Source organism: Aulonocara sp. 'chitande type north' Nkhata Bay, linkage group LG13 (genome assembly GCF_057382095.1).
Source record: "Aulonocara sp. 'chitande type north' Nkhata Bay isolate Kocher_YH1m ecotype deep benthic linkage group LG13, A_spYH_male_GT1.1, whole genome shotgun sequence".
NCBI lineage: Eukaryota > Metazoa > Chordata > Actinopteri > Cichliformes > Cichlidae > Aulonocara > Aulonocara sp. 'chitande type north' Nkhata Bay.
The window spans coordinates 13257877-13270331 of record NC_141356.1 but is presented as its reverse complement, the minus strand read 5'-3'; the positions used below and the strand labels follow the sequence as shown (position 1 = coordinate 13270331).

General features: G+C 37.8%; 1 protein-coding gene across 2 annotated transcripts in view; it reads left to right on the top strand.

Moving 5' to 3' along the window:
- nrg3a (neuregulin 3a) overlaps window positions 1-12455 on the top strand; it is a 350331-nt gene that overhangs the window by 164827 nt on the left and 173049 nt on the right. The window lies entirely within an intron of this gene.

Below are 12455 nucleotides of genomic sequence, written 5' to 3'. Positions count from 1 at the left end.
TAAATTGACTTTAGCAGGTTAAACAACTGTGATGCTCTATTTGCAGGATTATCCAAATCAACAGTAAGATGACTTCAGCTCATTCAGAATGGAGAAGCCAGTCTTACAGGTTTAATGAAGAATTACCTTTAAAATCCTTCCTTTGGTTTATAAAGCGCTCATTTGTACATCTCTGACTTGAGTTTATCACACAGCTACACCTCTCAGGTCATGGATCTGAGTTTCTTGCATGCGCTTTAAGTTAATGTGGCCTTGTTCTTTGAAACAAGCTGCCTGCAGACCTGAGATCAGTTACATTTGTGCATACATTAAAAACACACACACATGTATGCACACACATAATTGTGTGTAAGTTTATGTGTTTGTGTGAATGCAAATGTGTATGTTACCTTGTATTTTCCTTTAAGACTGTAAACCTACTTAGAGTTTCATGGTTTTATCTTTGGTGTTAAGGACATTGAGTTCAAGTATAATCAAATATCTTAAATAAACTTACCATTACCATTAGTGGAAATTTCATTAAATAGAAGGATTTTGCTTTCTCAGTTAGATGTATGTGGACAGTAATCGCCGGCCAGATTACATTTAGAGGCAACATTTAATTTTAAATAAATGAAGGCACATATATCTGAGCTGTTCTGGAGTCAGTAGGTGACTGAGAGAACTGGTGGACATACTCTGCATAGTACTCCACTGTGACAACAAAAGCACTGGTTGGTTGGGGAAAATTGTGTTTTTCATTTAGTCTAAACATGTAGGTGAGTGATAAATTATTCCCTTTTACCCCTGGGCCAAGCAGGCCATCTTTCCTACCAGCAATGAAATTGTAACAGGAAGTTGTTGACCTATTGTGTGTGTGCGTGCGCGTGTGTCCTGTGGTGATAGTAGGAGATTGGAACTAACCAAGGTTGATAGGCAGAAGCCAGATAATAGTCTGTGTCATGCATACAAATTGACAAAAATACACCCACATGCACATGTACACAGAAACACAGGGAGAGAGGCAGCTGAGAGTGATGCCTCTGATTGAAGTCCAGAAGAGGAAGGTGAGGGGCAGTAGGTTTCCCCTGCTAGCTGCAAAAACTTTTTAAGCTTAACCACTTAAAGGATTTACTTTGTTAAAACTGTGGGGTAACAACAAAGCTCCCCCTGTGCATTCCTAAAATTTAAATTGCTTTGAGAAAACAAAGATCTGCTTCTCTGTAGCAACCACCCGTTCATTTCCCTCATTCACCCCTTTGCCTGTCTTTAAATTAATGCATTTGACAGGCGATTAATTTGGCACAAATATGCAAACAGATTTGCTCACCTACACAAGCAAATAAACAACTCAGCCATGGCTGTTATCAAAAATATTACATGGTGTACTTCGCCAGTTTTCCTCATTTCACTTCACTTCCCTTTTATTTCCCAGCATTGTGCTGACAGAGACCAAAAAACATATTCTAATGTTTAAATATTGAGTAAATGTGGATACACCAAGGGATGCAATTTAAAGTACATCGATTACAAAATTAAATTGGAGGGCAAATTTTGTGTGGCTAAAAATAACTGAAATAAATTTGGAGTATCGTGAGTCAGATGGAAACGTTCCAAAGCACAGGTAAATGGAGGCTGAATTAGAAAGATAGGAAGGTAATGCCATACTGGAAAAAGACAGCCAACAAGAAAAGGGAGGACGACACATTCAGACACTGAATAGGGTGAGTGAAAAGAAGCACTGAATCACTATAGAAAGTGTTACTTATGAGATTCTAGATTGCAGAACTGCAGCACAGCCCGTATACTCAAACAGTGGGGGAGGACAAACAGGGCTAGGAAGCAGATGAATACGAAGGAAAATGAATTAGTGATTGAATGAGGGAGGAGTTTGGTAAATAAGATGCTTAATGAGGGGTTGAGGGAGGGAGTGATTGGCAAATAAGGTAGAGAATGACTAATTCCATGTCCACTTCATTAGCTGGCATCATGTAAACATCCAAATTGTAATTGGAAGCTGGAATAAGATGAAATGAGAATATGAGCAGAGACAGTGATAGTTATGGAGACGCAAAAATAAACCAGCAGTCAACAGTTTACCGTAGAGGAGAGCTGAGTAAGATGAGCCAGTTTTTACTTAAGTTGGCCCAAGGCTAAGGGAATATCACAGAGAAATGAAGCTAACACATACAACAGAAATCAAAAGGAAACATATAGGCTCCCCTATAAGTAATCCTTTGAGTCAGTTTGGAGTAACAATTTGTGATATGTGAGAAAACATTTACACTCTGCTGTGTTAACCAAATGTTTAAATATTTCTGGAAATGCAAGCATTAATAATTAAATCCTGAATCCTGCTTCTCTTGATGATCATAAAATAAATATTACAAGTAAAACTTTTAATTTCTGCATTTCAAAAGGATGAAGATGCTTTGCCAAGAAACACAATGAAGTATTAAAGCAAGACAAAACATGACAATGTCTGTGAAGGTTCTCAGTCATCCAGGTCATCGTAGTCTAAGGAGCTTGCAAAGAAAAGCGTCTGAACTTCTTTAAGTTGCTTGAAGACGTTTCACCTCTCGTCCGAGAAGCTTCTTCTGTTCTAAGGTCAAATTTGCAAGCTCCTTTGAAAACATGACAATCTATTTTTTCAACATCATTACACACTGATAAAGATAACATAAAAGACAGCATAAACAAAATGCAATACGTATATGTGTAACTGCATAGATGGGAAATTTGACTTTAAAGGTCAACAAGCTCATAACTATTGAAACATAGTATGTAGGAAACAAATGTGGTTGAAAACTATATGACAAAAAACCTTTTATGGTTTCCCAGAGGTGTACAGCTATGTGTTGATCCACTCTCTTCTGTGGATATAAGCTTTTAGAAACTTCTTCAAACAAACCAGAGCTGTAGCATTGAAAGATAATAGAAGATACAATAGAATAACTGCACCTGAAATGCATTTCATTAAAAATAGGTGGAGAAATTTTTAGACACAACATTCAGAGCAAACAAAGTTGATGGAAAAAGCTGCACAGGAGGAGAGTGCAGCTCCACAAAAGCTTTCATTGACATTTGTTCAATTATAAATCTATATCAACAAGGGTTTTGGTCGCTTGTGCATTGATACATGCATGCTAGTTTGGATTTATATTGACTGGAAACAGCAAGTAGCAGCTGTAGTAGCAAGCATAATCGTATGGATACAAACTAGAGTGAAAAATTGCTTTGTGTAAACAGATGCAGGATTGTGAAATGTGATTTGTTTTGATGACCATCACAGAGAGGTTTGAAAACATTTTCATTTACTGTCCTCTCAGCTGAAGGTTAGCTTTCACTTACCAACGCAGAGAATTCACAAATCCATTAATCCCGTCATTCATACATCCAGCTAGAAACAGAAATTCAATTCAATTCAATTCAATTCAATTTTATTTATATAGCGCCAAATCACAACAAAAGTCGCCTCAAGGCGCTTCATAGATACAGAGAAAAACCCAACAATCATATGACCCCCTATGAGCAAGCACTTTGGCGACAGTGGGAAGGAAAAACTCCCTTTTAACAGGAAGAAACCTCCGGCAGAACCAGGCTCAGGGAGGGGCGGCCATCTGCTGCGACCGGTTGGGGTGAGAGAAGGAAGACAGGATAAAGACATGCTGTGGAAGAGAGACAGAGGTTAATAACAGATATGATTCAATGCAGAGAGGTCTATTAATACATAGTGAGTGAGAAAGGTGACTGGAAAGGAAAAACTCAATGCATCATGGGAATCCCCCGGCAGCCTACATCTATTGCAGTATAACAAAGGGAGGATTCAGGGTCACCTGGTCCAGCCCTAACTATATGCTTTAGAAAAAAGGAAAGTTTTAAGCCTAATCTTAAAAGTAGAGATAGTGTCTGTCTCCCGAATCCAAACTGGAAGCTGGTTCCACAGAAGAGGGGCCTGAAAACTGAAGGCTCTCCCTCCCATTCTACTTTTAAATACTCTAGGAACAACAAGTAGGCCTGCAGAGCGAGAGCGGAGCGCTCTAATAGGGTGATATGGTACTACAAGGTCATTAAGATAAGATGGGGCCTGATTATTTAAGACCTTGTATGTGAGGAGCAGGATTTTGAATTCAATTCTGGATTTAACAGGAAGCCAGTGAAGGGAAGCCAAAACAGGAGAAATATGCTCTCTCTTTCTAGTCCCTGTCAGGACTCTTGCTGCAGCATTTTGGATTAGCTGAAGGCTTTTCAGTGAGTTTTTTGGACATCCTGATAATAATGAATTACAGTAGTCCAGCCTGGAAGTAATAAATGCATGAACTAGTTTTTCAGCGTCACTCTGAGACAGGATATTTCTAATTTTAGAGATGTTGCGCAAATGGAAGAAAGCAGTCTTACATATTTGTTTAATATGTGCGTTGAAGGACATGTCCTGGTCAAAAATGACTCCAAGGTTCCTCACCGCGTTACTGGAGGCCAAGGTAATGCCATCCAGAGTAAGAATCTGATTAGATACCATATTTCTAAGATTTTCAGGGCCGAGTACAATAACCTCAGTTTTATCTGAATTAAGAAGCAGAAAGTTAGCGGCCATCCAGGTCTTTATGTCTTTAAGACATTCCTGCAGTTTAACTAATTGGTGTGTGTTATCTGGCTTCATGGACAGATAGAGCTGGGTGTCATCTGCATAGCAGTGAAAATGTATGCTATGTCTTCTAATGATACTGCCTAAGGGAAGCATGTATAATGTAAACAGAATTGGTCCTAGCACTGAACCCTGTGGAACTCCATAATTAACCTCAGTGTGTGAAGAGGACTCTCCATTTACATGCACAAATTGGAGTCTATTAGATAGATATGATACAAACCACTGCAGTGCAGTACCTGTAATACCTACAGCATGTTCTAATCGCTCTAATAGGATATTATGATCAACAGTATCGAACGCTGCACTGAGGTCTAGCAGGACAAGCACAGAGATGAGTCCACTGTCAGAGGCCATAAGAAGATCATTTGTAACCTTCACTAAAGCTGTTTCTGTGCTGTGCTGAGCTCTGAAACCTGACTGAAACTCTTCAAATAAACCATTCCTCTGCAGATGATCTGTTAGCTGTTTGACAACTACTCTTTCAAGGATTTTTGATATGAAAGGAAGGTTGGAGATTGGCCTATAATTAGCTAAGACTGCTGGGTCTAGAGATGGCTTTTTGAGTAAAGGTTTAACTACAGCCAGCTTGAAGGCCTGTGGTACATAGCCGATTATTAGAGATAGGTTGATCATATTTAAGATCGAAGAATTAATTAATGGCAGGACTTCTTTGAGCAGTTTTGTAGGAATGGGGTCTAAAAGACACGTTGATGGTTTGGAGGAAGTAATTATTGAAGTTAACTCAGAAAGATCAATTGGAGAAAAAGAGTCTAACTTAATATCAATGGTACTAAGAGTAGCTGTAGATAATATTACATCTGTGGGATGATTATTGGTAATTTTTTCTCTAATGATAAAAATTTTATTTGTGAAGAAGTTCATGAAGTCATTACTAGTTAACGTTAAAGGGATGGTTGGCTCAAAAGAGCTCTGACTTTTTGTCAGCCTGGCTACAGTGCTGAAGAGAAACCTAGGGTTGTTCTTATTTTCTTCAATCAGTGATGAATAGTAAGATGTTCTGGCTTTGCGGAGGGCTTTCTTATAAAGCAGCAAACTATTTCTCCAGGCTAAATGATGATCCTCTAGATTTGTGACACGCCATTTCCTCTCCAGATTACGAGTCATCTGCTTTAGGGTACGTGTTTCAGAATTATACCACGGAGTCAGGTACTTCTGATTTGAGGCCTTAGTTTTCACAGGAGCTACAGTATCCAGAGTCGTACGTAGTGAGGAGGTGAAATTATTAACAAGATAATCGACCTCTGTTGGGGTAGCGTTCAGATAGCTGCTTTGCTCTGTGTTGGTACAGGGCATTGGAGATGATAACAGTGGGTGGATTATATTCTTAAACTTAGTTACAGTGCTTTCAGAAAGACATCTACTTTGATAAAGTCTACTCTTCACCGCTGTGTAATCAATTATTGTAAAAGTAAATGTTATCAGGAAATGATCAGACAGGAGAGGGTTTTCAGGAAACACTGTTAAATGTTCAGGTTCGATGCCATATGTTAAAACAAGATCTAGGGTGTGATTAAAGTGGTGGGTGGGTTCTTTTACATTTTGAGAGAAACCAATTGAGTCTAATAACAGATTAAATGCCATGTTGAGGCTGTCATTTTTAGCATCTACATGGATGTTAAAATCACCCACAATAATTATTTTATCTGAGCTCAGAACTAAATTAGATATAAAGTCTGAGAAATCAGACAGAAACTCTGTGTAAGGCCCAGGTGGACGATAGATGATAACAAGTAAGACTGGTTTCTGAAATTAGTAGATATTAGATATACTATAGATGCAGTAAGAAAGTATTATACTCCTCATGATTGAAAACATGTGCTTTACAATAGAAAACAGCTTTTATACATCATGTAAACGCAGCAACACATCGGCTTATTTTTAATTCGAGGGATAGTTTGCCTGTTTTGACCGAAGAATAAATTTAGTTGCAATTATTTGAAAAAAAAAAATAATACAACCATTTAATTTGGGAAAATACATTTTATGGAAATGATTGTCACTGCTATGGCACTTTAATCTATATGAAAAGGTGTTATTTGTGCATTTAAATATTACTGGGAGGGAAAGGGATACTACAAATGACAATTAAAAAAAGAAAAATACAGATCATATCTTTGGAAAACAAAGAACAAGAAAAGTTTGTATGAATGAGCAGTAAAGTGAAGAGAGGATATAAACTTGGTACACCGCAGTGATAAAGTGACTTATAAAAGATGACAAGAAGAAAATATGCTCTTGAATTTCTGAGCATGCCGGGAGAGAAAAGGATGAGGATAGATATCTTTACGGATGACTTGATAGTTACCAAATAAAAGAATGATGTATATTTTAAGCAAGGAAAGACAGATGAGCAAACATAAACAGAAATTTGTGGAGGCAAGGCTAGATAAAGATAACAGAGTGGACAAATAAATCCTAATTTGCACAGAGCCTGAAATAAGCAGCAGACATGGGATTTGTAGAAAAGAAAGATGGGCAAATAAAAATGAAGGGATACAAATAAATGAAAACAACTAGAGAAAGACAAACCAGCATAAAGACCTTTAATTTTGTAAAGGAAAAATATGTTCTGTTGATCTAATTGATAATAATCTTGCATTTGGGCAATTTTCTATGGAGATTGTTTTCTGATGCAACCCTGCTTCGAGTGTGGTGATAAATGTGGTGAGTTACAGCGACATTATTTTCACTTTTTTCTGGTGTGCATCATTGTGGCACATTGCTCCACACTTGCTAATAAGGGGGGGAAGTAATTACTGAGATAATAAATTTAACCACCTAAGACCTAGAAGACATTAAAACGCAAACAACCTGCACGAAATGTTTGAGGCAAGAGGAAAGAATTACACAAGGAAGAATTAAGCAAAAAAGGAAATAAATAAAAAACACTACCAATACCAAAATTACCTTTTGATATCATTAAGGTAACAGCAGAGCTGGAGGCCAAATTACCTTTAAATGAAAGTTGCATTCACTGTCCTAGAATGAAGACCTACCACACAGCGGAGCTAAATAGTGAATGTTTAAAAATTGTTGTGCTCTGAGATACTGATGCCTCCTTAATCCTCATGTGCTCAGCTATGATGTATATATGTGTTTTAATACTGACTGCATCATGCTGAGAATGCATAGCTTCCCCATGTAAATCATCATCATGTATTCGCTGCTTGACAGTAGAATGCAAAGTTGTAGTGCAATTTAAAAACTCCTAAATCCTGCTCTGGGTGTTTGGCCTTAACAGAAAGGAGCAGTAGAATAAGTATCCATGAGTGTATTTCTTTCACTTTCTGTGGGTTTTGTCCATGTGACATGTCCATTAGAATACACTATGTTTGCTCCTCTCATTCTATACTGTGGACACACTAGAGGCTATATTGATCCACCGTTAAGTGGTTTTAAGCTGCTAGATGTTGAATTTTTGACAGTTATCTCTTTCTTTAACATTGTTCAGGTTTTAATTGTTATTAATCCAAGCAGGGCGGGGCAATATGGCCAAAAATATTTATCACAATATATATTTGAAAATTTGCGATAACGACATAACTGACAATATAATTGACGAGAGACAAAAGAATTTACAACTCCACAACTTTATTAGTGCAAACCCCCATCAGTTTATGTTAATTTAAGCAAGCAGCTGCTTTTACAGGGAGTACTTGTTGGTTTCTGCTTTTTGCCACGATGGCCCACTTGCATGTTCTAGAAAATTGTGCTTAGGTGTGTATCTGACGGGCGAAAACCAAATCAGTTCCACACCACAGAAGTTCCACCATTTTCACAAACCAATTCTGGTTCATCTGTTTCATTCAACGATCTGCTTTCGCCCCTGCTCATTCTCTGTCACTGCCATGCTTTTTCCACACCGTGAGTATGACCGTATGAAAACAAAGGCACTGCGCATGCATGTTTTACCCATATTCTATGGCGACATTTCATTTTCTTATCATTGCCTAACATTGTACCGGTATTACTGTGAAAGATATAATATGGCCCAGCCCTAAATCCATGGAACTAACATTTTTTTAGCCATTCTGTTGTCCTTGGATTAATATCCTGTTGTATGACCCAATTAGGACAGACCTGGACTCCAAATCATTATCCCTCCACCGCCATGGTTGACTATTGGCATTTGATGATATGCTGTCTTTGGTTTTCACCAAACATGGCGCTGTGCACAGCCAAACATCTGCGCATCTCTTGCTCCATAAATCTTATGGTTCAAACCTAAGCTGGAAACCTAAGCTGTGCTTAAGAGGGGTTTTCTCCTGGCAGCATTTCCAAACAAGCAATACTTGTTCAGGGTGTTTTTTTTTAAAATTGTAATGTTAAGAACTTTCTACCTGAGGCTGAGGTGTGGGGAATTCTCTAAAATGTCCACTCCTGGGAAGATTGTGCCATTGTGTTAACACACACCTGAAGCTCTCGACGAGCAAACCGCCAAACATCTGCTGTTACAGAGGCCACGACACTTGCCGATTATAAATCGAGTGCATTTAAATAGCAGTACCTGGTTGCTACTTACCCTCTTCACCTTTCACATGACCTACGTTTTATAGTGGGTTTATCAGAAATGTGTTTATTGGAAATAACAGTTAAAAAGTGAGCAAGCTTTCACCACAGTAATGTAATTGAGGATGAACTGTTGTGTTTAGGGATCTTTTGCATTTCTTTGTAGGTTGTTTTGTAAAAAGACACAAAATAAATCCTGATTTCTCTCTGGGAATATTGTATCGTTATTTTTTTCCAGGATTACAGTTAATTTCTGTTATAGATAATTTCTTCAAATGTTATGGGGATTTGGGCTATCAAAGCTTTTCATGTTCAAACTAAGCATCACAAGTATCTGCAGCTGCTTTCATGGTCGTCCCCTGTGGGCTTAGCTGTCATTGGACTAAGTTTCCAGCACTGCATCCTTGTCATTTGCACGGGTTCAAATCCTGCCTCCTGCTGTGATGTGTGTGTATTTTGTCTCTGCTCAGTTCCTGTCTCGCGTTAGTACTATGGACTGTCAAATATTTGTACAAGTGTTTGACAACTTGCTCTCTTTTTGGAAAAAGAAGCACTTTCATGAAGAATATTTTCAATCTAAGAATCTAGAGTTTTAAATCAACCTGAAAAGAAGTTTAGTCTAATACTGGATGAAAAAATGCAGAAAATATAGTATTCCCAGATTATGAATATCAGAAACTTGCTATTGGAAACAAACTATGGTTAGATGTCATGCTGTTGTGTTAGCTGCTGTCCATTGTTTGTCAGTTACACTGATTTAGCATGCTAATTTGTTAACTGGGAACCCAGGCTGATGGCGTGCAGTAAAACAGATGAGCAAAAAGCCATTATCCTTAAACTAAAAAAAAAAAAATCTATATGTTCTTCAAAACAGCCTTTGGGAAAAAAAATCCAATGATGTGAGAATATGAAACAACACACAGACGTACCACATGGGGCTCGCCAGCCAGAAAACTGTAAACATTTACTACTACAGTAGGATCAGAATCCCTGCATCAAACACAGAATATTAAATTGTATCCTATAAAAACGTTCTTCAACACAAAGCAAGTCACAACATGTTTGGTGTTCTTAAGATCCATCAGTTGTAAGAGAACAAAATAGATAAATAATGTATCAGTTCTACCTCAAGGGATTTGGAGCTTTAAACATTAGTTTTTCAATATACAGACCTGAGTCAGCAGCAGACGCCCAAAGCTTCTATCCCGTGTGTGTGTGTGTGTGTGTGTGTGTGTGTGTGTGTATGTGAGTGGCTGATGAATCTACCAAAGGCATGTTTACTTTATAGAGAGAAAGCTTTGTTTGTATATGCGTTTCCATCAGACTGAGGAAAAGGGAAATTTATGAGAGTGTGAAAATAGCAATCTTTCACTGTTTATTCAGATTTGATTTCAGATCATATGTCATGTTGAATGATGGCCTTGTTTTGGAAGTTTGTCTCTTAAAAACTGAAAATAAGAAACAAAATCCTGTGTCCTTAAAAAAAACAAAAAACATGCAAATAAGCATGATAATAAACATGCTATAAAATGCATAAAATACTTTCTGTCTGGTAAAAGTCATGCCTTTAATTATGACCAAGTATTGTATATGTTTTATTAAAAAGTCTCATTAAGATAATGCTGTTGATATTACTAGTGTTGTGGTAGTTTTGCATCATCCACCTAAAACACATTTCATATGTTGAGAATTTCTAAGTCAAACCAAATGATTTGTGTATAAAACTATTAGAAGTCTGGATCCCATGATCCCTATCATAAATATGCATATACTTTATATTTAGCTGGAGGTCTACAACAACGATCTACAAAGGCTTGGGTGTGTGTAAATAATGTGTAGGAATCTCTGCTTTTAATGTCATCATCAGTATGAATTTGCAAAGGTAAGCATAGTTCCTTGATCACGTTTAAACTGCACTTTGTGCAGGGCACTTTTATTTCCTGCTCTAGTTTCTCAGACTTTGTTCCATTTCCTTCTTGCATGATCCATTTTCTTCTTTTCTCTTCAACAAAATGTCCCATTTGCTTTAAGCTAGCTTGGAAGAAATGAATGCCATTATTGGCTGAGAAGGAAATCATTTAGAGTGGAATGGTGCTGACTCCAGCAAGCTAAAAATCTTGCACCTGTCAACTCAGCTGCAACCAGAAGTTCTCTTTTTTTCTGAGAACCACTCCTTTTAATACAATTAGGCTAATGGGGTGTCACCAATACATTTCCAATTTTATTAGACAAAGATTTAGTGCCCCTATCTAGGCATTTCAGTTACTGACATGTTCATCAGATGGCTGACTGGCAAACCGAACACCAAAACACAACAACAACATCCAGGCTGCTGATATTGATTGAGAAAAGTGACACACTTGCACGCACAGCTTTCCAGAGTCAGGCCAGATAGTTGGAGAAACCTCAGAAAGACACATTTTATTTTAGATCCACATCAACATGCTGCCAGTGACCACTGACTGTCCATTCCTGCCTGTCCAGGGGCCTTTGACTACTGAGAAAAGCACAGCGTGATTCACTCCCACACCTCTGTTTTCCCCCCTTAATCCTTTCTTCCGCAAGCCTGCACATGTCAGCTTCATCATACACATATGTGGCTTTCAGGGGCTTTCAGGTTTTGTTTTTTTTTGGGGTTTTTTAACACATTATCCATGGATGAACGCTTCTTTTATCTTTTTATAATGTCTTCAGTTGCTCTTTTCTGCTCTAGTATCCATTCTTCTATCCAAGTGAAAAGTAGGAGGGCGGATAGAAGAAATCAATCATGGCTCTTTAGAAAAAAACTCTCTGTTCTCTGTTGAATCAGCTGGTAACCTTTCTTTATGACAAATTAAACAGGATAAACAAAACATCAAACGAGCTCTTCAACTCTAAATACAACAGGGGCACTTGTCCAAATGCAGCGGGCTTTTGAATAGCTTTGGAGATGAATGGTGGCCATTATTCTGTGTGTAAGCTTGTAGATGTCTGTATTGTTGAATGCATGTTGGAGGTAGCTTTCATGTGACATCACGCTGCAAATTACACAGAGACATCACTGCGAGTGTGTTTATGTGCTGCCTGCTTTGTAAAGACCAGAGAAAGTCAACATGTCAGTTCTTTAAAATACTGTTTGGGGGTTTAATTGTTCATTTAAGTTGAAGTCACCATAAAACATTTAATTCAACATTACTAACTTGTCAACTGCTGTGATGAACTGCTAGTAAGGCACATACTGCATTTTCTTTATTGTACTGAATATTTAGTAGTTGGATAACAGTGTTGGATATAGTGTTGGATAATATAGAAGCATTGG